The sequence below is a fragment of the Pinus tabuliformis genome, chromosome 2_1 (genome assembly GCF_031772625.1).
Source record: "Pinus tabuliformis cultivar Carrire ecotype Pingquan chromosome 2_1, CPIR1, whole genome shotgun sequence".
In the NCBI taxonomy this organism is placed as follows: domain Eukaryota; kingdom Viridiplantae; phylum Streptophyta; class Pinopsida; order Pinales; family Pinaceae; genus Pinus; species Pinus tabuliformis.
This window is the reverse complement of record NC_142299.1, coordinates 773,610,797-773,637,358: the sequence shown is the minus strand read 5'-3', so window position 1 is coordinate 773,637,358 and position 26,562 is coordinate 773,610,797. Positions and strand designations below refer to the sequence as shown.

The window sequence follows — 26,562 nt, the reverse complement described above, 5'->3', positions numbered from 1 at the left end:
CAAAAATTCGGGGTCCTTAGCACTCTTGCCACCCATGCCATGAGAATTTATGATGAGAATCACCTGGAGGAGGAAAATTCTCATCTTCTAAAAGTTTTTTAAAATAATGGCTATGGAAAAACTCAAGGCCTCGAGGCTTTTCAAAGAGCCTATAAAGAATCAAGGGTGCAGCTTCCGTTCAAAAACTCAAGGCCTACTCGTGATGATCATATCTCTAAGGTGCAGCTTCCATTTGTCCAAGGGACCACTGACAAGATTGTTCATATTCTTAAAAAGAATAGAGTTTTTGCTTTGTTCAAACCCCTTAATACCATTAGAAATTCTCTTAGATCTGTTAAGGACTCTGTAGACCCTAAAGACATGAAAGGGGTCTACTCGATCCCTTGTTCCTATGGGATCCCCTACATTGGAGAAATTGGTCACTCCATTAACCAGAGAATCCAAAAGCATGTAGCAGACATTAGGCACAACCATTCCCACTCATCAGCTCTAGCTGAACATGCGGAGAAATCCAAGCACCATGTGTGCATTGAGGATTCCAGAGTCATTTCTAGGGTTGATCACTTCCACCATAGGAAGCTAAGAGAGGTTATTGATATTGAGAAGCATGCAATCAATCTCAATAGGGATGATGGTTGGAAATTAAGTAAGAGTTGGATTTCGGCCATCTCTTCTTGATTTCACTCCCTGTTCCCCCTCTCTCTTTTTTTGCATCATTAAATAGTATTAATTAAAAACTACATAAATTCTTAATATAATTTTAAATTTTAATTAATTGTTTTATTTTATTTTAATTCAATTGATTAAGAATATTAAGCTTAATTTTATCACATTTCTTATTCTAAATACTTAAATTCTTAATCTAATTTTTAAAATTCTAATTAATTTATTAATTTATTTTAATATTAATATGAATATTAAACTTATTCTAATGAATATTCTTTTTCTGATTCCTTAGTTCTAATACTTTAAATACAATTTAACCCCTTACAATATTATTGATTTTATTTAATTAATTCTTATAATATTATTATAAATTGATTATATATATATATATATATAACACGGCTAACTCCTATCGACTAATTTATAACTAAATATTAATTTAATAGCTAATTCCTAACTGCTAACTCTGGACCCTGATGCATCCTTGTTATTTATTGTTTAAGATTGATCGATTTTTTCACCTTTGTCCAGAGGACGAACCAGATTAGTTGGTTCAAAACGTCGACCAAATCCTAATGATCCGAAAGACATTCTCATTTAAAATACAATATAGCAAAACGTATATAACATGGCTAATTCCTAACAGCGAATTTATAACTAAATATTATTTTAATTAATTTAATAACTAATTACTAACGGCTAACTCTGGACCCTGATGCATCCTTGTTATTTATTCTTTAGGATTGATAGACTTTTTCACTTTTGTCCTAAGTATGAACCAGATTAGTTGGTTTGAAACGTTGCCCAAATCCTAATGATGTGATTAATCCGAAATACATTCTCATTTAAAATACAATACAGCAAAATATGTGCTCTACAGTACAACTCTAGCTTGAACAGTCCACTGCATTATAATTTATATATTACCATTCAAATATAAATTTGCAAATTCATCAGCTCGACTCGCTTCAGCATGTGCCACATTTCATGAAACCTCCATGCCTTCTGCACTTACCCTTTAAGGCTTCAAGAGACCCTAGCAAATGGAGAGCTTCAATTTGCACCATTTCCAAAACCGTACAAGTAACATTGGCCACAGGGTTATGTTCCAACTGATTGACAAAGGGTTAGAAGGTTTCTCCAAGCATCTGCAAAATGATATCCACATGTGTGGAAGAGATTACAATTCAAAATAGAAAATAAGCAAAGAAACCAGAATAAGCATTAGCCTATTGAAATTTGATTTTGTGAAAATAATTCAAACATACTAAACGTTGACAGTGGCTCAGAATTCCATAAACTTATCAGAAAGCATACGGCTTTATGAAGCAAGATCATTAAGTAATGTCAGATGAATTTCATTCATTGTTGTTCCAGATTTGCACCTTCAACTGTTGAAACCAAAGCTCCGAGATGTACAGGCTGTAAGATGGTTGTCTCAACTGAAAATAAAGGAATGTTGCATGTGTCTAATGGTAAAGGATGCTTCCCTCCAGCAATTCCAAGCAAATCAATGTCATTCGCATCCCTTCCAGGCAGATAAAAACATACACATTACCCCGAGGTAACATCTAGCAGAAATCAAAGGCATGATGATAAATTCCATGGCACAAAAATGCATAGATGCACAATGAATCTTATCATTTAGAACAAAAGGTGAAACAACAGTATTGATATAAAGTTCCAGAAAATTAATTTTACATCGTGCTGTAAAAATGGCAGTTGTAGCTGAGGACGTTGCCGCTGTAGTATGAGTACTACTCCACCTTTCCTGTTGCCTGAGCCTGGCTCTGCTGAGCCTGCACAGAGAGGAAGATAGAGATTTGGAAGAGATGCACTCACAGACATGACAGGGAATAAGTGTTGCTTATAAGCAAACCCAACAGCCTATGATGAAGGAAAAAGAAAAACCAAATTAGTGGCTGAAATAAAGTTTGAAGGCTGAATTTACTTATAAGATATCCAAATGAGACCATGTAATTTTCCTCTCTAAACATAATTTTGCCATATTGTACCGACTGGAAACACAAATGATCAGACAGAACCTTCTAAATTATTGAAAAGTGTAACTAGGTTCAGTCTTCATAATTTTCGTTGCACTTGTATCATTATGTATTTTATGTAAAAAGCAAAAAGAAGAAAAAGAGAAAAAAAGATTTTTTTTATTATTAGATAAGCATGTTCTTCATGCTTCTAGGATTTGAGTCAAAGAGTCAAAAGTCATATTTGGCCTTCTTGTAAAGAAAAAAAGAAGGAAAAAGAAATTTTGAAAATATAATTTGGGATGACAAGTCGGCTCACCCAATAGTTGTGTCTTTTCGCATATGAGAACAGCTATATATAGGCGTGCGTCCTCCTCCAATTGGGCAAGTATTTTCGGGATTTCTGTGATGTGTTCTGAGACATATACAAAGTTCTGAAGTTATACCTTGAAGAAAAAGTGTGAGTTTCCTGGGCTATTGAAGATCTGAAATAAGTGCAACTTTTCTGGGCTATAGAAGATCTGGAACTTATGCGAGTTTCGTGTGGCTTATGAGTTTCTGTGGCTAAAACTGGTGTTGATGGATTCTATCATGATGAAACAGAATTTGGAGGGCTTGACTTGGCTTCTTGGAGGTCTTGGTCTTGGATTTTGGTCTTGGATTTCTCACTTTGATCTAATTCTATAAGAAGAGAAGAGTTGACTGGGTTTTCCCCTTGGAAGGGTTTTTGCCCTGGCTTCGAGTCTATACCTTGTGTTCATTGTCTTATTGTGATCTTCATGTTTATGTTTTGGCAATTGTTTGATGAAAAAAACACGATAAATGTAATAAGAATCTAACATATATTCACAAGCAATTATCAAGTAAGAGAAATCAAACCCTAATTGGTTGCCCTTGTGATTTCTCAACATGGTATCAGAGCTAAGGTTAATGGATGGCAGTTCCAAAGATCACTCTTGTTAGAGTTCGTTGTTCCTTTTGTGATGATTTCTAAGGAAGTAATGCGAGCTCCCTATGGTATTCCGAATTAATACAAATTTCTGGGGAGTCTATGATCTGAGTTAATTCACAAGTTTCTGTGGTTTCCTATTGATGAAGTCTGAACTATCCATCTGAGGTTATGATTCATGAAACAGTCTGAATTGCCTCTTTTTGTCTTCTACTATGAAGATCTGTTGACTTACAGTATGGTGTGGCTGTGGTATGGCTTGCTACTCTTCTAAGGTGCCTCGGTTTTGTCCTTTTTATAGCCCGAACTCCTCTACAATGACTCACACAACAATTTGTGGCTCGCATGCTCTGAACAATGGATCGTATTCTCTGTGCTCTCCTTCTCGCTATAACTCATCTCTGTGGCTCCGTATAACAAACAACTTCCTCTAAGAAACTCGCTCTCTTGGCTCATTTGAGATATAGAAGCATCAGATTACAGTGATATATTCTGTGGCACAAATCACATTTGTGTTCTCAGTGGCTTGTATTAATGTTCTATGACCTTTCAACATTACAGTGGTCTCGCTCTGTCTATGGCATCAGCTCTAAATGACTCGTATGACATTGCTCCGTGACCCATTATTTTCGATGGTTCACATTTGTAATGGCTCATTGACTTACCTCTGTGGCTCATTAGCTTGCATTCTGAAAGTACTCATTGACAAATCTTTGTGGTTCACTCTATTTACCATGGCTTGTTATCCTCTGAAATTTGCATTCTACAACAAGTGTCCGAAGTTCGATTACTGAGGCTCATACCATCTTTCTATGGCTCGTATCATGATGTTAGACATAACATGACTGTTGGTTGGCAAGTCAAGTATGACAAAGACTTTTATGATAATCAAGTTATATAGCTATGAGTGGTACCTATTACAGTATAACAGTGAGATCGTGACCTACATGACAGTGAGACAGTGAACTTAGGCAGTTGTATGGTTGCGATCATAACAAGTGACCCATAATACAGCAATATTTATGGAAGTGACACTCTACAGGACTTTTCACAGAAATATAGATATATGATAGAATGTCCTCATACCCTATATGACAGTGACCAGATGTGGTAGTGACCTTCATGTAATAATGTTGTGTGATTTGACAGTATTGCAAACAGTGATGCATGACTTGACAACATCTGACAATAATGTATGGTTCATCTCTATATACTTCTAAACAAAGCATCTACCAAACACTATAACTATATGCAAAAACTTGAAGTTCAAGATCTCCTTTATATACCTAAGAGTCGATGGACAGAAGTGTGGAGCATCTCTAAGTAGACGAGAAATCTAAGTATGATGACCTGGTTCATATCCTAGCTTGAAGATCGAAGCATTGAATCTCTATGGATGGATTAGCTTATCTCTGTAACATTAGTACTTGAGGTAGTCATGATATTCAGATCTCCTCCCTATACATAATAGAAGAAAGAATGACATCAATGAAGCTGACCTAAAGTCTGGAAGAAATCATGTTGTCTCTTTTGAATGAAGTTGATAAATGTCAACTCGAGGAACAAGACCAGATCTCTCCAAAGGACAGGTAAAATTCAAAGAGGTACGTATAATTTTTGTGCGTTCCATGACCTATATCAATGTCTTATGATGTTAAGTCCTTTAGGTCATGATGATGATCATGAAAAGGGTCTGCATAAATATAGATTAGAGACAGTGAGTTTGATATTATGTTGCTTATGAAGACTAGGTTTTGTAATCAAATGAAATAGATAAAAAGGCATGTCAAACAGTTCCATTAGGGTTTTGCAACTTTTTGAATGCTTGGATGACAAGTCTTGATGACTATGAAGGATCTAGGGTTTGCATAGAATTTGCAATTTCTAATGTAACAAGATCTTGAAGACCTTAAAGTATCTAGGTTCTGCAACTAACTCTCTAGTGTGGTTGTAGGACTTTACAATTTGTAAGTGACAGGTCTTGGCATCTAGGGTTTGTAAACCCTAGCAAAGTATGGAATAAAAGGATAAACCCTAGAAATAGAAACCCTAACTAATTGTTTCCATTGTGAAAGGAAAAGGAACCTAGTCCTTAAGAATGACAGATATTATATCATGATGTGAAAACAATCTTTGACGGAAAAGGGTCCAAGAGTAAGAGGGAGTCAACCTTCCTCCAGAGATAAGTATTTAACATCTTCTTGATTATTACTAATGTTATTGTCTTTATATTTTGTCTCCTTGTTCTTTCATAAGTCTTCTAACCAAGGTTACAGGTCAAGGCAAGTTCTATCTAAAGCTTGACTAAGCAAATGAAAGACTTGAAGGAACATGGCATAGCATGAAGACTGTGAAGGAAGGAGCAGTTTGATGTATGCATCAAAGAAGACTATTAGATGGATGGAAAGAGGGAGCTATAAAGACCTTGATGGATATTGAAGCTTGTTGATTGGTTTGTTCACATTGATTGATGATTGAAAGTTGAAGAACATGGAGCAGAACTCTGTTACACATGAAGATAGACCTGTTGAGAAATCCATTAGGGCAACATTTATTCTTAATTTCTCTTACTTGAGATTTACTTGTGATATTATATTTGTCTTATGTTGATTATATTAGTGTTCTCATCATCAAATAAATGCCAAAAACATGAAGATCATACACAATGAACACCAGATGTAGGCACTCAGCCAAGGCAAAACCCCTATGGAGGGGAAAACCCAGTCAAACTCTTCCACTAGTAGATTCAGATCAAATTGAGACAACCAGGATGCAAGACAAATAACGTTCTTCACTCCACCAAGTCAGCCTTCCATAAATAAGTCAAACTGATAGGTATCAAGTCAAACAATATCGTTCTAATTAGGGTTTCATTCCCTTTCTTCTTACTTCTGCAATTTCAGTCTCCTAACACAATTTTGCATTTTTGGTCTAGTAATACTTCAATTGCTCACACGAGTGATAGAGAATCACAATTTTAGGCTTTCGCTAGACATCTTTCCTTCTTGTCATAAGATAGACTTCTCCTTCTAGTATCCTGCATTTCTTGTCCACTGCTTAGTTATAGATCGAATGCCTTGTCTCCATGCTTCAATAGGCCAAATACACTTGTCCACTACTTTGAGGCCGACTTGAAGGATTAGGAATCCGACTTGGTGGAGGAGAATATAGATAAAAAATCATTTTTCTTTCTTGACATAAAGATCCCAAGAAGGGTCTAGAATAAAATAATGATGATAATGACTCAAGACATAATCCTAGAAGCCTACAATGGAGGCTTGACCTATTAATCATTATGATGTTGCTTATATCATCATCAATCACATCTTGTCAGAAGTTATCTTCTTTTAACTCCTTCAACAGCACCAAACTCAGCCTCAGCACTTTTTCCAGAACATCCAAGTCTTTTTTACAACTTTGCTACTCATGAAGCCATTATCTTTATTCTTTCTTCAAGGTCTTTATTATAGTTGTCACATTATGCCCTCCCTCTCAACTAGGGAGATATACACTTTCTTTCATCCAAGCTCCCTCTCAACTTAGGGAGATCAACAACTTCATTCTTATAGGTTCTTTATCATATCATCAGAGAAACTTCAACCTTTCAAAGCTTCATTTCTTCAGGAACATCATTCTTTCTTATGGAAACAAGGTCATCTATTCATCTTTTATGTCATCATCATTCTTACAGCTCCCTTTATCCATCATGCTCATCATTATTATCAAGTCATCTTCAATTATGAACATCTTCAACATCTTGAAGATTATGTACCTGCAAATCTTCAATAACAAGTACAACCAAATACAAATATGAAATCAACTATATCAAAATAGGGTTATCATGTCATTACAATGGAAGCATCAAAATAATCAAGCTTTAGACATCAAAAACCTAAACCTAGTTAGGTTCATAATCAACAAGGGTTACATCTTTTATATTCTGGACTTCAACTTGCTAGGGTTTTGTCACAAACCCTAGATTCCATCATCGAGACTTAAATCCTTAGATATCAACAACTAAATCAAGTTAGCAATCCAATCATAACATTTTACATCTGAGGTTTCAATATTATGCTCTTAGAATTTCATGTCAAACTCTACTAGGGTTTTGTCACAAACCCTAGATTTCATCAATAAAATTAAATCATAGATATCAATAATAAAGTTAGCATCCTAGCATTTCATATCTAGGGTTTCATTTCCTTATATCAAACTTTTACTGAGGTTTTTATTGTAAACCCTTGACACACACATCAAACTCCAACAATTAGACTAGGGTTTCAATTATGTGGAAGTTCATACACCTAGGGTTTCATTCCTAGCAAATTACATTGACTATCGCAAGAGATTTGTCATAAACCTTAATTTATCAAACCTAAAAATCTAGGGTTTCATCATATAACCTAGATATCATTGACAAACCCTAAAAGGCTAGGGTTTCTTCATAATATTACCAAAATCCTAAACATTAAGTAAGTAGGATATCATTATATGTTATAGACTTTATCAACAAACCCTAAGAAGACTAGGGTTTCATCATTAACATACCCTAAGCATCAAAAGGCTAGGGTTTTACAATGAACCCTAAAGGTTAGGGTTTCACCAAAATGAACAAATGGCAAGAGATAGTATGCCAAGGGTAGATTCAATCTAGTGATTAATCACCCTAACAAGAATCTTTTTGATTCAAAACCCTAACCATAAGAGAGTTAGTAGTAGGAAGCAAATTTCAAAAATGATTGTGCTCTTTTGATTAGCTATAAATCTTGTGGTCTTAAACATACCTGAAGTTGCTCCTTTTACAAACCTTGTAGGGTTTCCTTTATTGAAGGGCTCCCTTTGAATTACAATAGCATCTTCATGATTCATTTCCTTATGAGTCAACTTGTGCCCAAGGATCCAGCTTGATTTATTAAGTTACCATATCTACAATATTTATTGAAAAGTACAACCAAAATATACAAGTACAAAAACATAATGACTATCTAGGGTTTCCATTATATTGAATGAATTCCAAGAGATTTTGAGTACTAACCCTTAATTAGCTCTAGGGGCATTAAGTCAAAATATAAACATCATTCAAATTTATTTTCATAAAGAATTGTCATATACCTACAAGCCCTTAGATATTATGAGTTAGGAACAAGAGTATAAGGGATTTCATATGTTCTATTTTTAACACAGAAAACTTTGCAAACCCTAAAACTTAGGCAAATAATCATGCTATACATACCTCAAAATTACATACCTTTGTCTTTCATGCTTGAAAGATTGATATTCTATTGAGCTTGTTGCTTTTTCTTGCAAAGTTGCATACACATTGTTAGATGACCAAAAGACAAAGAGTAGTAATAATACTTACTTGACTTTGATGAAGACTGCAGGTTGTTCCAAAATGTTAGTTGCTTTCTCCTGACTCTAATAGAATGGGCTTGCTACATGTCTCCAAATGGACTTCACTCACACTGATATATACTCATTTTCTTATTGATATAGATTGCTTAAAATGCCTTGCATAGCAGAGATTCTCTTTATCAACTTTATAGGTCTCGGCCTATATATATGTATACACAGATCTCTTCAGATTTTATGCCTTAGATACTCCTCTTACTGGTTTATGGAGTTATACCCTTTCCCTAAATGTATACAAGTTCCTTTTTAATGATGACTGTAGTCTTTGTGGTGGTTGTAGCTTTTAATGAGCTTAGATCAGCTCTTATTCACCTTCTTATTATTCGGATGACATAGACTCCCTTTTTCGGATTCCTGAGATAATATATAGAAATTCGGATCTTTGATATGAATTCAGATTCTATATTTTATGCATAGGTTTGTGTTCTACTTTCCTATGATCTCAATCTTGTCAAGGCTAGTAATCTAGTTATTTGGATCTCCAAAAATGCTTCCCGTCTCCTTTCTAATGTAGTGGCTTTCAAGTTCAGGACTATGGCCTAATTATAGAAGTGTAATTATGCCTAGAAGTTTTGTTCTCTTTTTAAATAGCTTGGCCTTCAAAAGAAGATTTGAAACCCTTTTCTCTTAGCACAAAAGTGATCTACTTAGCTGCCATGATTCACTTACCTTAGCTCTGATACCACGTTCAGAAATCCATTAAGGCAGCATTTATTCTTAATTTCTCTTACTTGACAATTTACTTGTGATATTATATTTGTCTTATGTTGATTATATTAGTGTTCTCATCATCAAATAAATGCCAAAAACATGAAGTTCATACGCAATGAACACCGGAGGTAGGCACTCAGCCAGGGCAAAGCCCCTATAGAGGGGAATACCCAGTCAAACTCTTCGATTAGTAGAATCAGATCTAATTGAGACAACCAAGACGCAAGACAAATAACTTTCTTCACTCCACCAAATTAGCCTTCCATAAATAAGTCAAACAACATCATTCCAATTAGGGTTTCGGTCCCTTTCTTCTTACTTCTGCAATTTCAGTCTCCTAACACAGTTCAGCATTTTTGGTCTTGCAATACTTCAGTAAGCTCACACGAGTGAAGAGAATCACAATTTTAGACTTTCGCTAGACTTATTTTCTTCTTGTCATAAGATAGACTTCTCCTTCTAGTATCTCACACTTCTTGTCCACTGCTTAGTTATAGATCGAATGCCTTGTCTCCATGCTTCAATAGGTCAAATACACTTGTATATATAGTAGTTTGATTCTCCATATTTAGGCCAACTTGTCAACTACTTTGAGTCTAACTTGGAGGATTAGGAAGTCGACTTGGTGGAGAATATACATAGAAAATATTTTTTCTTTCTTGACATAAAGATCCCAAGAAGGGTCTAGAATAAAATAATGATGACAATGACTCAAGACATAATCCTAGAAGCCTACAATGGAGGCTTGACCTATTGACCATTGACCCAAGCATGAAACTCATGCTTTAATAAGTCAATTTCTTTTAATAATATTTTCTTTCTTTCTTTTGACAAATACAATTATGAAGACCGACACTAGTTACATTCTTGAACAAGACCATGCAAAGGAATGTTGACCTCAGAGGGAGCAAGTTACTAAGATCTGGCAACTCTGATAATGATGGAATATGATTTGGCTTCCCGGAAAGACATTGCAGAAATTTGTAAAGAGGTTGGAAAGATAACAGTTGAAATAACTTGTTTGATGACATTGGACCGACAGTTGTTTGTTTTGATTTAAAAGCACATGGATTGAGTGGATGGCACTCGTGATGACTTGGAAGAGCATGAAGACCAAATATTGTTATGAAAGGATGGAAGGCATCTACTAGTATCTGACGAAAGTTTGGCTCCTTGAAGATGATAAATGAATTAATTGATGACAAAATAGCATGAAGATTGTCAAAGATCCAGGAAGCTTGAATTTTGATTTGATGAGATGTTGTTAGGAGCCAAGAAACCCTATCCGGAAGTTAAAGTGCGAAAGAATTTGGCTCCATAAAATGTTTGACAACCAGAAAGGTTGAAGTTCAAGTATGATATGATTTGATGATATGAGACAGGAGCCCTACAGCTACAACTATATATACACGGAAGAACAAGTAGTTGATGTATTGATGAAGTATGAGACGAGCTAAGGATTGTGGTTACATCTCCCTGGTTGAGAGGGAGTAAGGATCTTCTCCCTGGTTGAGAAGGAGTGATGATGGACACTATATTCTCCATGTGTCATGCACTAGGCCAGGACTAACAGTCGTATGTCTAGTGAAGGCACTGGTAGGGAGAATGGAGGATTGGATAAGCATCTGGGACCAATACTTCTTGAGGATTGGGAATCCAAGATAGAAGTAGTCCCATGGACCGACACTCTTTGAGGATTGGACAGGGTATCCAAGATAAGAGTGGTCGAAGAGGACTGATATTCTTTGAGGATTGGGAATCCAAGATAAGAATAGTCTTGTAAGGACATACCTGGTGAACATCCAAATGGGGTATGTGCCTTGAGAGGTTGTGGTGTTGGTGTCCATATGTATGCCTCCCAGCATTGTGCTCTAATCTAGTGGAGAGTTAGAGCTTGTTAGTCAAGGCCTTGCTATATTGCAATTTGACAATGTTGGTTATGATGTTGATGTTTGAAAATGGCTTATCAATCTGACTCTTCTTATAAGAATATTTCAATTTGAAAGTATCCTTGTACCTTGTTGTGTAATTATGAATACCTCCGTAGTTAAGACGAAGTGTTGAAAAGTGTAACTAGGTTCGGTCTTCATAATTTTCACTATACTTGTATCATTATGTATTTTATGTAAAAAGCAAGAAGAAGAAAAAAAGAAAAATGAATTTTATTATTATTAGATAAGCATGTTCTTCATGCTTCTAGGATTTGTTGAGTCAAAGAGTCAAAAGTCCTATTTGGACTTCTTGTAAAGAAAAAGAAAAAGGAAAAAGAATTTTTGAAAATATAATTTGGGTTGATTCACCTCAAGAAGCCAAGTGGGCTCACCCTACAGTTGTGTCTTTTCGCATATGAGAACAACTAGCATGCGTCCCCCTCCAATTGGGCAAGTATTTTCGGGTTTTCTGTGATGTGTTCTGAGACAGATATATGAAGTTCTGAATTTATATCTTGAAGAAAAAGTGTGAGTTTCCTGGGCTATTGAAGATCTGAAATAAGTGTGAATTTTCTAGGCTATAGAAGATCTGAAACTTATGTTTGTTTCCTGTGGCTTATGAGTTTCTGTGTCTAAGATTGGTGTTGATAGATTCTATCATGATGAAACAGAATTTGGAGGACTTGACTTGGCTTCTTGGAGGTCTTGGTCTTGGATTTCTCACTTTGATCTGATTCTATAAGAAGAGAAAAGTTGACAGAATTTTCCCCTTGGAAGGGGTTTTGCCTTGGCTTGGAGCCTATATCTTGTGTTCATTGTCTTTTTGTGATCTTCATGTTTATGTTTTGATAATTGTTTGATGAAGAAAAGACAATAAATGTAATAAGAATCTAACATGTATTTACAAGCAATTATCAAGTAAGAGAAATCAAACCTAATTGGCTGTCCTAGTGATTTTTCAATATAAATTATTCCAAAAAGATTTGAGTATAGTAATTATTCCATTGTAAGCCACCATTGAAATGGTGATGAATGACCTTCCAAATAAAACCAAAGAAGTTCATAGCGCTATTTTTTATATAGCTGAGAACAGTAACATAATCCCCCAAAATAAATACCTAAAAGATTTAAGGAACATTAAGCTCATCGCATGTTAGAACATACTTTAATGTGAATCAAGCACTTTCATGCAGAAACATATAAAAATGATCAAACCTGTAGCTTGCATTTCCATAATCCAATGTATCCAAGTATTTGGAATAGTCCTTACAGACCATACAAGATAGTTTAGTAGAATACTAAAAGTGATATCACGGTTCTTTCTTATCTATAATCACAAAGAATATACAAGTCAGTTAGACAAAACAACAAACAGAAACAATATCAAACAAAGTCTTTCGGTAGAAATCACATGAGAGAATTTTTTGGCTGACGCATTTCGAACCAACAAGTGTGGTTCATCATCAGGACCAGATGAAGAGGCAGACCATGGCAAAGGCTTAAATAGAGATCAATGTAGAGACATAATTTCAAGTAACGACTATATTTGAACAATAATGTTTAAATTATAATATTAATTTATTAATATATTAAAAACAAATATTATTAAGTAACGGCTATATTAAACGGCTAGTTTTGAAAAATATTTAAATAATGATTTTATTTCATTAATTTATTAAAAATATTAATGATATTAATGAAATAATATCATTATTTAAATATTTTTCAAAAACTAGCCATTTAATATAGTCGTTACTTAATAATATTTGTTTTTAATATATTAATAAATTAATATTATAATTTAAACATTATTGTTCAAATATAGCCGTTACTTGAAATTATGTCTCTACATTGCTCTCTATTTAAGCCTTTGCCATGGTCTGCCTCTTCATCTGGTCCTGATGATGAACCACACTTGTTGGTTCGAAACGCGTCGGCCAAAAAATTCTCTCATGTGATTTCTACCGAAAGACTTTGTTTAATTCATTATGGATCACAGAAGCTTGAATACAGAAAAGAAACAATAGCATTTACCTAGTAGAGCATTTTACTCCTACAGATGCAGTACAAAGCCTATGCAAATAATTCCATGATGATAACGAGGGGAGGAAAGAGGTGGTAGTGGGTGAAGTGTAGACAAACAATAAGTTGGTTTCCATAAGGAATGCGAGGACACATCATTTGCTAGTAGCAGAGATGGATCAGGATTAGTTAGACTTGGGTGCATTGAGGAAACAGAAGTGAATTGTTTGGCATTAGATGGTCAAGTTCAGTTAGAAACTCTAAAAGTCAAGGGAACCATACATGTCTGTATGTGTATAGACTGAGAGGGAAATATTCCAGGATGACTTAGCAGTATGAGACCATATCCTCTTTTGTTTCATATTTGTACATATGAAAGGAGAAAAATTATCATTAACTATGAACGGAACATATTGTATGCAAATCTCCCATAGAATAAAATATCTAAAAAATCAACCAATTACATAAAATGGAGAAGGTAAACTACTTTCATTAATGTCAGTAGGATCACCAGGTAAATCGTTGAATTGAGTTTAATAGCATAAACTCGATAGACATCAAAATATATCAATGCCAAACTAGATAAGGTAATTTACATTCATTCATGTCACAGGGAAAAACATTTGAACCAAGATTAGTGAGATTAAACTTAGTGCATTAAATTCAGTTAGACAATCTCAAAAGAAGACTCCTATGAAAGAGTCAACTTAGAATCAAACCTTCCTAAAATTTTATCTATTTACTTGATGTGAGTTGAATGCAGGTGTCCATTGGCCATAAAATATCTATGGGCTTAGTCCATGACCCCCAAGATGTTGGAATTTCTAAGTCTAATTGTTAGAAATCCTTCCTGTACTTTCTAATTTATTTCTTCCTACTTGTTATGTTAATTAACAAGTTATTTACCATGTAAATACTGAAAATAAATACAAGTACAGTCTCAACACATACAGATCATCAACTGAAGGAAAAAAACAAGCACACAAGTGACACCGTTATTTTTGGACTAATGTCCCCGGAAAAACCCAATGCGGGAAAACCGATGCAGCTATCTGAGGGTTTTATTATTAAGCAGTTTCAGAATACAATCTAGGTGCCAGAAATGGCTCACCCAATAGAGAATGCCCTCAGCAGTAGTACCTCTCAGTCGGAGACAGATATCAGCCCCAATCTGCCCCACGAAATCTCCCAGCGTCAACCTCTAGGGTCTGCGTCAGCCTCTCTAGCCCAGCGTCAACCTCTCTGGGCTCTGCATCAGCCTTTGGAGCCTCTGTGTCTCCCACGTTGGCCCTCCTCAGGCTTTGCGCAGCTCCTGGCTGCCTCTGCGTGGCCTCTGGCTGCTTCTGCATGGCCTCTAGCTGGCTTTGCGTCAACCCTCTCCCAGCTTCTGCACTGATGCTCCCAGTACTATCTTTGCCTCTCTGCTACTGCATTCACTGCCCCTCAGTTGCAACTCTGATCACTCCTTCGATTTCCTCAGCAAGCCCTGCCCCAGAAAATCGAATTCTTGATCAACTCGGTGTGTTCTCCAAGTGACCCTCAAGCCTCCTCTTATACTTTTCTCGTTGACATTTCAACAGCCGAGATTAAGTCCCTAATCAACAGCTAAGATTAGATCTGGCTTGATCCATGACTTTTGGACCATTCTAACTCAGTTTTATATTAATTCACATTAATATTTTATTTTCCCTAAGTTTAGACTTAAGGACTCCATTAAAAATATTAATTATTTTAATATCTCCCAAACTGGTTAGATTCTGCCCAAACCATTTCTGGGTATTGGAGATCTCATGTGCTTTAGCCTCTCCACCAATTTTCGTGGCTAGAGCACATCCGATGCTAACCCAAATCAACACAAGATGATACATAGAAACTCAGGCAGGAATATTTTGTGCCATGCCAATTGCAATCTGCATCTGTAAGAACTGACCCTGACTAAAATCATTAACTTATAATTAATAATTAAAAAAAAAAAAGCAGTTTCCATGCTATACTCAACATCAAACAAGAAAATCTATCATGGACCATGGCCTGTAGCCCTCCAAATCAGACTCTGACAGCTACCCCAATTGACGTTGTCAAGATGTGTTCAAGGATTTAAGAAAACAAGTAAATTGAATGGGGTATATAAATTTATTGTATTTAAGGGGTAGTATATACATCTATTGTATTTAACGGGTAAACAAGATTTTAAGGAAACAAGAAAAACATAAAGAGGCTTGGTAACAACAATTTTCCCATTTGTTTCTCCAATCTCGAGTGTCACACAAACCTTCATAATAGTGCAGAAGGTAAATGAATCCATATTCATGTCTGTCCATTGCATTTCTTTGAAAATCTGAACAGCCTCTTCAGCATGCCTATTATGTGCATATCATGCAACCATTGCTATCCATGAAAATACATTTCTGAGTCATTATGTTGAAACTTGGCACACACCACATAGCTTTCTACACTTGGAATACATATTAATTAATATAGATCCATCTTAACCCCATATCTATTAAGCACTAGGAGGGATCAAAAATAACCCAAGTGCAAACCTCTTGGTGCTTAAAAGATCAGGGTTAAGATGGATTTATAGTAGTTTATTTTTATTATTGATTTTCACATTAGATTAAAAAAAATGTATTTGGATTTCAAATTTGTTTCATTTTATTTTATTAGCATTACAAGCGTACATGAAACATTTCTCCCACACAAGCTGTAAGAGCACCTCATTTCTTTCAGTCCAACGAGGTTTTTGCTATATATCTGCATACTTCAAGCCCACTTCTAATAATGAGAGAACGAATAGCAATCAGATCAAATTATAGTACACAATATAAATATATATATGCCCAATCTTGTTTCTTACAATTCCTTTAACAAGAAAACTCACACAGATCCTGCACCAGGGATAGTGGCCTTTTACAATCCCAGAAACATGCCAAATATACAAGTCTATCTTTTGACTAAATACCTAGGGCTGAAGCCAATTCCCTTAGGTCCTCTTCTGCCCAAAATAAAACACCTTACTTAAATAACTTGCTGTAACAACCTTAGGCATTACCAGCCCACTTTAGATTACTCAAACACAAATCAGCTAAGCTGGGCATGATCCTTTAGCCCATAGTCCTCTTGTTGTATCTTTCTTGGGCCCTCTACCAGCTTCTTTTAACCCTGTGGTCGGTCTTGGCCCTTCATTTACCTCTGCTGCCTTGTGGGCTGCTACAGCAGCATTAAAACACCCTTGTTTCAGCCTCAGCCTGCTGTTCAATCCTGCGGCACTGCTCATAGACCTGTGGCTGCCTAACCAGGCCTGCGGCCAGCTTCCAAGGTCTGCGGCCTCCTTTCTGATCTCCAAAACAGACCTTGGCTGCTCCTTCAGCCTATCAAAACCATAGAAAACTCGGGCTTTTAGCTGTCCTTTGCTGCCTTCTTTTAGACCCGCAGCTAGATCACTTTTAGCCTTCCATACAAAAAGAAAATCCTTTATCTCCCTGTATTTATACTTTTCCAAGGGGTGTGAAACCCCAGCGGTTGTGTCTCTTGGCCTTGCTGGCCAACCTGAGCCGACTTGACCCTTAAGCCGACTTATGTTAAAATTAAAATTATAAATGTTTTCCTTGGCTTCATAGCCCACTCACCTTGGGTCCAAAACCCCAAACTTGAGCGCAAATCCCATTAACCAAACCAAAAAGTCCCAAGTGCTTTTCCAACTGGAAATACCTTCCGAGTTACCAAATTTTAACACTCCCTCTTAGTGAGGAAGGTACTTCCACCACCATCTGGAAGTGGCCCTACCTCTGAATCTGATCCACAACCAAATCCTTCTAGAAGACTTGGATCTTTGAAGACACCATGCTCCTAGAAGCCTCCTGCTTCAGAGCATCCTGCATGGCCATCCAAACCATGAATTTTCCTTGTTCCTACAAATCTACAACTCCATGACTTTTCGTTGCATAGCCATGACATCCTTGCATGGCCATGACTTTCCTTGCATGATCATTGTTAAAATTGGGTATCTTCAGGATGAATTTCCCCAAAGGGGAAACCCTAAGCCCCAAAAGGAGCCCATCTATCTCTAAGAGAATTCAATTTGGGCAAAGGAAAATATTATTATAATGTAAGTGAAAACCCTTGGGCAAGCAATTATTAAAAGGAAATATATTCAAATATTTTTGGTGAACAAATTTTGAAATTCGAATTTAAATTTGTGAATCCCTCCATGAGATTTCATGTCGGCTCCTCAATCAAAGCTACCCATACGATTCACTTAAATGTATATAAATAGCCAATCATTGTATGGCTCAAGAAGCACATGCTTTTGCGTTATTCGCATCTATTATTTTCTGAGGTTCGAATTTTCTCATAAGGCCCGCATCTATGGACAATGATTCGCATAATATCTAAGCTCGGACTTCAGTGTGGTTCGAATCTCTCAATGATCCACAGTGGCTCAATTATGTGACATCACATCATTGAAAAAGTTGGTTTTCTGTGGTTCGTTATTTTATATTGGTTTGTTGACTTTGTTGCGGCTTCTGTATGGTTATTTAAGGCTCGCAGTGAATTGCATTTTGTAGTGGCTCGTGTGCTCAATTCTTATTTTTGTGGTACATATGATTCTACCTGAGGCTAGCTCCATATCACTGTGGCTTGATCTGTCCATCGGTAGCACGCACTTATTCCTATGGCCTCGTACTCATCATCTCGATGATCGCACATTCATCTGGCCCACATTGCTTGGCAGTGGCATGTATTATATTATCTCAGTGGCTCGTATATAGCTCACTGCAGCGGCTTCGTTTATATGTTGGCAGTAGTATCATTACAGTGGCATCGTTCTTACAAAACCGTGACATTTCTCTGTGACAGTGACATCAATCTGTGGTTATGTCGTTATGTTAGCATTATTCTAGGCAGTGACTCGTTCTTCTTTTTCACTTGCTTTGTGGTAGGGTTCGATATAATACAGTGGCTCAATTATGATTATGGCATCGCTCCTATGTTCAATAGTTATACTCTTGTACAGTGGCATCCTTTATAAATTGCCTATGGCATCAATTATATATATGTATTGGCAGTATCTTCGTTTATGTATTTACAATGGCATTGCTTGATTCTTTTATGACAGCATATATGATAACCATATGGTTGAGATAATAACATATAACAAAGTAACCTTTGATGAGGCATGATCTTATTGCATAGGCAGTGAATTTGATATTGCAATAATCCTAATGTGACAGTGACCCTGATATCGATATGACCCCTATATGGCAGACATGGCAGCACTTGATATGACAAACGTTACAATGCTTAATGATGATATTCGTTCTTGCAACAGTGATATGGCAGAAGCTTTCTTGGACTCACTTGGTTATAGGAAGTCAATTCACAAGACAATGTTGTGAAGTGACTTGGATTGACTCTAAAAGGCCTAATGTAATGGTGTATCTCAGTATAGATGTGCTTTGTATCTCAGTTGAACAAATGATGAATATCTAATGGAAGAAGAAGAATTGAATTCCGGGTTTCCCCCTTGTGGGGTTTTGCCCTGGTCTCCGACCAAATCTTGGTGTCTCTATTTGTGCATGTTTTTCTTTTGTTGTTCCCTTATGTTCTGTTGCAATGTGGATGCTATTGTTCTTTCTACATAATTGCTAATGATGTAATGGGGTGAATGCATATGTAAATGATGAAAAGTTTAAAAATGCAATTATCAACAACAAAGAACAATATAGCCCTAAGAAAACTAACATTGTATCAGAGTTGGGTTGAAGGAAACATCATTGAGATCACCCTCGTGAAGACACCCTGATGGATTTCTGAATCAAGCAAAGAGATGTTGGAGACCTAAAAGAAAGTTAAGGTTTGAAGGAAACCCTAGGGAACCCTGTTCCAGCAAGAGAAGTTAGGGTTTGGTGGATGACATGAGGTTAGAGTTTGAAGGAAACCCTTAAAGTGTGTTTGAAAGAAGGGCCTAGATATGATAAAGGTTTGAGTTCTACAGTCTTGAAACTCTAGCATGATTAATGAGAAGTTATTTCAGCACCTATGAAAGATTCAGTGTAACCCTAGATGGGCTAGTTTCACTATAGGAGATGATATGTTTGCGTAATCATCTTATTGACAGTTGGGCCTAGTTGTTGATGTAGACAATTGAAAATATTGGGGCGTCTCCTCTTTTGTTGATATATGATTAATAACCTCATGGTAGGGATTCTACTAATGTTCAAAAGATTGCATTTCTTCTAAAGGCAACATTAAAATGTGGATGATGGACAGTAATGATTCTTGGAGGTTGGATCAAGAGGGAGTTGATCACTTCCTTCAATCCTTGTTAAAGATAAGTACCTTCTAGACTTATATTATTTCTTTATGACATTGTCCTTATTTAGATTTATCATTTAGATTATTGTCCTTCCTGCATGAATATTTGAGTATTTCTAACTTCCTAATGAAGGTGTAATTAGCAAATGCTTCTTGAGGATCATCTAGATGCTAAATGGTGCAGGAAAAGAAAAGTTGGTGTAGGAAGAGGAAAGCTAGAGTAGGAAGAGGAAACTAGAGCAAGAAAAGGAACCTGATCATTAGAGAAATTTTGAGGTCTAAAATGGGCCTCAAAACAAAAATGTACAACCAAAATCAACTTTATAAGAACTAATAGGATTCAAGATGATGATGTGTTAAAATTGGCAACTAGGGCCAAACTCCACATGGGTCATCTTATTTATGACAGCTGATATTTTTCTTGGATTCCTCTCTCCGAGAGGATCTACAGGTCATCTGATTCCGACATGTACAAATGAAGTTATGAATTTATTTTGATTATGGACAAATTGTCAAGGTCGGCCAGCAAACTTATGTAGGCTCAGAAGCCCAACAGTCACGTCTATTCATCCTCAACATTTGCTATAAATAAATGATGCCTTCGCCTCATTTGGACACACTCATCTTCACACTTCTCTCTCTCTCTCCTCATTGATTGGGTATGGATTTTTGGGCCTGTTTCTCTCCACACGTTCGAAATTTCAGGAGAGCGAAATTTCAGGAGAACGAAATTTCAAGAGGCCAAAATTTCAGGAGACCGAATTTTTAGACAGTTTGACCAAGCTTTGACCAACATGTGTTGACCTCCTTTGACTACGTTTTTGTGAGGGCTATCTTTGTTTGGGCAGGCCTCATTTTTGGGCACAAAAATCGAGGCTAAAAGTTGATTGTTGACCAGCATTGACTGCAGCTAGGGTTGACCGCAGGTGGGTTGTTTGTCCAGACTTTGACTGCGCTGAGTTTCACTTTTTGAGGGTTGTTTTATCTTGTTGTTTGGAGGCCAAAGTTGACTGAAGTTGACCGATTCGCTGAGGGTCAAATCTTCCCTGTTGACCAACGTTGACTTTTCTAGTTAGGGCTCTTTTGCTGCTGTCATAAATTATCAGATTTGTAAATTGTACTATCTCTCTCTGCTAAACTATTGAAGACTATAAGAAGAATTGATCAAGGGTTTCCCCACATTGGGGTTTGTCCCTGGCTGGTACCACATCTTGTGTCCTCTTGTCTTGGCTTATCTTTTACTGTTTATGTTTGTGCTCTATCTGCATTTTACTATCATGTTGATGTGATTGCTAAACTAGATATTGATATTGGGCTAATAAAGAAATTGAAGTAAAATTGCGCTAAAGCATAGAACATACCATTGTTGCCTAAAATTAACAATGGTGGATGACATGAGGTTAGAGTTTGAAGGAAACCCTTAAAGTGTGTTTGAAAGAAGGGCATGGATATGATAAAGGTTTGAGTTCTACAGTCTTGAAACCCTAGCATGATTAATGAGAAGTTATTTCAGCACCTATGAAAGATTCAGTGTAACCCTAGATGGGCTAGTTTCATTATAGGAGATGATATGTTGAATAATCATCTTATTGATAGTTGGGCCTGGTTGTTGATGTAGACGATTGAAAATATTGGGGCATCTCCTTTTTTGTTGATATATGATTAATAACCTCATGGTAGGGAGTCTATTGATGCTCAAAAGATTGCATTTCTTCTAAAGGCAACATTAAAATGTGGATGATGGACAGTAATGACTCTTGGAGGTTGGATCAAGAGGGAGTTGATCACTTCCTTCAATCCTTGTTAAAGATAAGTACCTTCTAGACTTATATTATTTCTTTATGACACTGTTCTTATTTAGATTTATCATTTAGATTATTGTCCTTCCTACATGAATATTTGAGTATTTCTAACTTCCTAATGAAGGTGTGATTAGCAAATGCTTCTTGAGGATCATCTAGATGCTAAATGGTGCAGGAAAAGAAAAGTTGGTGCAGGAAGAGGAAAGCTAGAGTAGGAAGAGGAAGCTAGATCAAGAAAAGGAACCTGATTATTAGAGAAATTTTGAGGTCTAAAATGGGCCTCGAAACAAAAATGTACAACCAAAATCAGCTTTATAAGAACCAATAGGATTCAAGATGATGATGTGTTAAAATTGGCAACTAGGGCCAAACTCCACATGGGTCATCTTATTTATGACAACTGATATTTTTCTTGGATTCCTCTCTCCGAGAGGTGTAGGATTGATCTAAAGATCATCTAATTCCGACTTGTATAAATGAAGTTACGAATTTATTTTGATTATGGACAAATTGTCAAGGTCGGCCAGCAAACTTATGTAGGCTCAGAAGCCCAACAGTCACGTCTATTCATCCTCGACATTTGCTATAAATACATGATGCCTCAGCCTCATTTGGACCATAGTTTTTAAAACCGGAACCGGTGACCGGACCGGTCCACCTAATGAACCGGTTTACCAACCGGAACCGGTCTAACCGGGACTGGTTTGGTCTAAACGAACCGGTTTTAAAAAAAACATTAAATATTTAATTTTTAATGAAACAAAACTATTTTTAAGATGTAAAACCATGATTCCAAGCCAATAGAGACAAAATATGCAAAGTTTGCTCATTTATATACCATGTAAAGGTGAATATATCAAAATGGCACCGAGTGCAATACATATCATCGACAAAATAGCAAAATACATAAGAAATGAGGCTCTAAATGGCCTATAAAGTCCAAAAACAATGGTGCAAGCTATGAGGCCATTGGCCTACAGTCCTTCCAATTTCACAAGTTCCTTTTTCACACCCAAATGTCAAAACCCTAGAGCCTTTGCTCATGTGATGAAGTCCATCACTGCTTCCAAATCACTGTAGCAACATTTTGTGCAAATAATGATCTTCATTATTCAGGCCTTAGCATTAGATTTCAGAACCTAAGTGTTCATAGTAGTAAATGCATATGGCATCAATATTCAATCCAACATGTCCCTTATGTCTTTGGCCTGCTGCAAAAGATTTGACCTTTTCAAGGGAGGACCTTTGATTTCTTAAGTTTCAACTGAAGAAGTACTTGGTCTCATTCCCACTGTGATAGAACTCCCTTTACCACAATGTGCTTTCTCCAAAGGCATGCTAGTGAAAGTGGTCCATTTTCTATTTCAAGGGTGAGCATCACAGATACAGTTCTTCAAATACCCATCAGTAATCATATGCAATGCAAGATTCACAGTATAATATTTCCACACTTCAGTCTTTCAGTATATGAGTAAAGATCTCACATTTCTTATATGTGGCTATGACTTGCTTTGAGCCACAATCCATATTCTACTTCTTGTCATTTCTTCTTGCTTTAGCACTATTTCATTTGGCATGATTGAAGACTGTTCATCATTGTCCTTAAGGATTTAAGGATACCTTACAGTCCCTGATTAATCTATAATGAGTCTTCAAGTTCAAACTTCAAGATATACTGAGACCAATAGTTCTGATTTTCTGCAGACCTATACCGGTCCACGGACAGTCTACAAGAATGAAAAATCACTGATAGCAAATTCAGTGATTGCTTCATATGTTTTACTTTGCAGACACATACTGTTGATGTAGATCAGGCCCATAGTTTTAAAAACCGTTTTGAAAAACCGGTAACCGGTCAAACCAGCCGGTTAGCTAGCTGGCCGGTCGGAACCGGCCTAAAAACCCGGTTTAACCCATCACTTGCCCGATTTTTTGACCTAACCGGTAAAAAACCGGCCGGTTTAGGACGGAACCGGCCGGTTTATGGCATGCCCATCGAATGTTGGAAAAAGGCGTGGCTGGTTTGTGGTTTAGGGTTTTGGGGGGGAGGTAAAGGTATTTTCCCTCCAAAAAACACCCTCTCCAAGCTATAAGAGACCCCTCTCACTCTCATTTGTCTCACACAACTGATTTGGAGTGTTTGTGAGTGTTTGTGAGTTTGTTTGTGAGCTTGGAGAGTGTGGAGTTTTTGCTAAAGTAGTCATCTTGGAGTTGGAGTTGGAGCTATTTTGGAGATAGTGTGTAGCTGTCAGTGGAGTTGCCATCTTCAAGAGGAGGCTAAGGGAGCTAGTTTGCATTTCCAGGTAAGGATTTGCACTTGATAATTCCTCATTTGAGTCTGCTGTCCATGATTTTTTTTTTGTGTTATAAACTTCTCACTTCTATGATCTACCATCCAGGGAGTCATCATGCCTCCAAAAGCCGAAGATACTGCATGGGCTCATTGTGATATGATTGATGGCAAAATGATCTGCAAATATTGCCAAAAATCCATTCAAGGAGGGGGTATTAACAGGTTCAAGCAACACTTGGCTGGGATAGGAGGCCATGTAAAGCCATGTGGAGCACCAAATGAAATAATATGGCATATTAGGGCAGAATACCTTCAGAAGTTTGAGACTCAAGTCACTGAACCAATAGAGAAGTTTGTGGCTACACAGTTTGGGAGTCGAGACTCAACCAACTGAGTTTGATCATGATGACTGAGACTCATGAGAAGTTTCAACTTCAAGTGATAATGTTGATCACTATTATAGTATTACTATTATCATATATGTAGAGTCTAGACTGAAGTCTTGTAGTAGGCCACTGGCCCCATAGTTTTAGGCTTTATTTTTGCACTCTAGTGGCCATTTAGAGCCTCATTGCTTATGTATTTTGTCGATGATATGTATTGCACTCGGTGCCATTTTGATATATTCACCTTTAAGGCTTTACATGGTATATCAATGAGCAATCTTTGCATATTTTGTCTCTATTGGCTTGGAATCATGGTTTTAAATCTTAAAAATAGTTTTTTTCATTAAAAATTAATTATTTAATGTATTTTTCTAAAACCGGTTCGTTTAGACCAAACCAGTCCCGGTTAGACCAGTTCCGGTCGGTAAACCGGTTCATTAGGTGGACCGGTCCGGTCACGGTTCCGGTTTAAAAACACTGATCAGGCCTCATATTCATCATAGAACTATAGAACTGCATGTACATCTTGTAAACCTTGACAGCCTTCTAACCAGTCACCAGTGGTATTTTATATGATCAGTAAACTGTTTCGTTTGAAGAGCATGCCTAAAACCGGTCGGTTTAGGACGGAACCGGCCGGTTTGATACAAACCGGCCGGTTTTCCACCGGTTAGGGCAAAAACTGGGCGAAGGGGGCCTTCCAACCGGGTTTTTTGGCCGGTCTAGACCGGCGGCCTTGCTAACCGGCCGGTTAGACCGGTAACCGGTTTTTTAAAACGGTTTTGAAAACTATGATTTGGACACACTCATCTTCACACTTCTCTCTCTCTCTCCTCATTGATTGGGTATGGATTTTTGGGCCAATCTCTCTCCACACGTCCGAAATTTCAAGCGAGAGAAATTTCAAGAGGCCGAAATTTCAAGAGAACGAAATTTTAGGAGACCGAATTTCTAGATAGTTTGATCAGGCGTTGACCAGCATGCATTGACCTCCTTTGACTGTGTTTTTGTGAGGGCTATCTCTATTTGGGCATGCAGCATTTCTGGGCACAGAAATCGAGGCTAAACGTTGATTGTTGACCAGCGTTGACTACAGCTAGGGCTGACCGTAGGTGGGTTGTTTGACCAGACTTTGACTGGGCTGAATTTGACTGTTTTGAGGGTTATTTTATCTTGTTGTTTGGAGGTCGAAGTTGACTGAAGTTGACGATTCGCTAAGGGTCAAATCTGCCATGTTGACTAGCGTTGACTTTTCTGGTTAGGGCTTTTTTGTTGCTGTTATAAATTATCAGATTTGTAAATTGTACTATCTCTCTCTGCTAAACTGTTGAAGACTATAAGAAGAATTGATCAAGGGTTTCAACTTTCCCCACATTGGGGTTTGTCCCTGGCTGGTGCCACATCTTGTGTCCTCTTGTCTTGGCTTGTCTTTTACTGTTTATGTTTATGTTCTATCTGCATTTTACTATCATGTTGATGTGATTACTAAACTGGATATTGATATTGGACTAATAAAGAAATTGAAGTAAAATTGCTCTAACGCATAGAACATACCATTGTTGCCTAAACTTAACAATGGTAGATGACATGAGGTTAGAGTTTGAAGGAAACCCTTAAACTGTGTTTGAAAGAAGGGTCTGGATATGATAAAGGTTTGAGTTCTACAATCTTGAAACCCTAGCATGATTAATGAGAAGTTATTTCAGCACCTATGAAAGATTCAGTGTAACCCTATATGGGCTAGTTTCACTATAGGAGATGATATGTTGCAGTAATCATCTTATTGATAGTTGGGCCTGGTTGTTGATGTAGACAATTGAAAATATCGGGGCATCTCTTCTTTTGTTGATATATGATTAATAACCTCATGGTAGGGAGTCTATTGATGTTCAAAAGATTGCATTTCTTCTAAAGGCAACATTAAAACGTGGATGATGCACAGTAATGACTCTTGGAGATTGGATCAAGCGGGAGTTGATCACTTCCTTCAATCCTTGTTAAAGATAAGTACCTTCTAGACTTATATTATTTCTTTATGGCACTGTCCTTATTTAGATTTATCATTTAGATTATTGTCCTTCCTACATGAA

The 26,562-nt window shown here is 36.9% G+C and overlaps 1 pseudogene across 2 annotated transcripts in view; it reads right to left on the bottom strand.

Annotated features, from left to right (window-relative positions):
• Positions 1–2,419: 2,419 nt before the first annotated feature.
• LOC149202867 (putative pentatricopeptide repeat-containing protein At3g13770, mitochondrial pseudogene) overlaps positions 2,420–26,562 on the bottom strand; it is a 112,937-nt pseudogene continuing 88,794 nt past the window's right edge. The window contains exon 3 of one of the 2 annotated variants that reach the window (XR_016253920.1): positions 2,420–2,465. The product of XR_016253920.1 is annotated as a putative pentatricopeptide repeat-containing protein At3g13770, mitochondrial pseudogene, transcript variant X9 (transcript). The remainder of the gene's footprint in view (positions 2,466–26,562) is intronic. The other variant, XR_016253913.1, reaches the window with a different exon arrangement.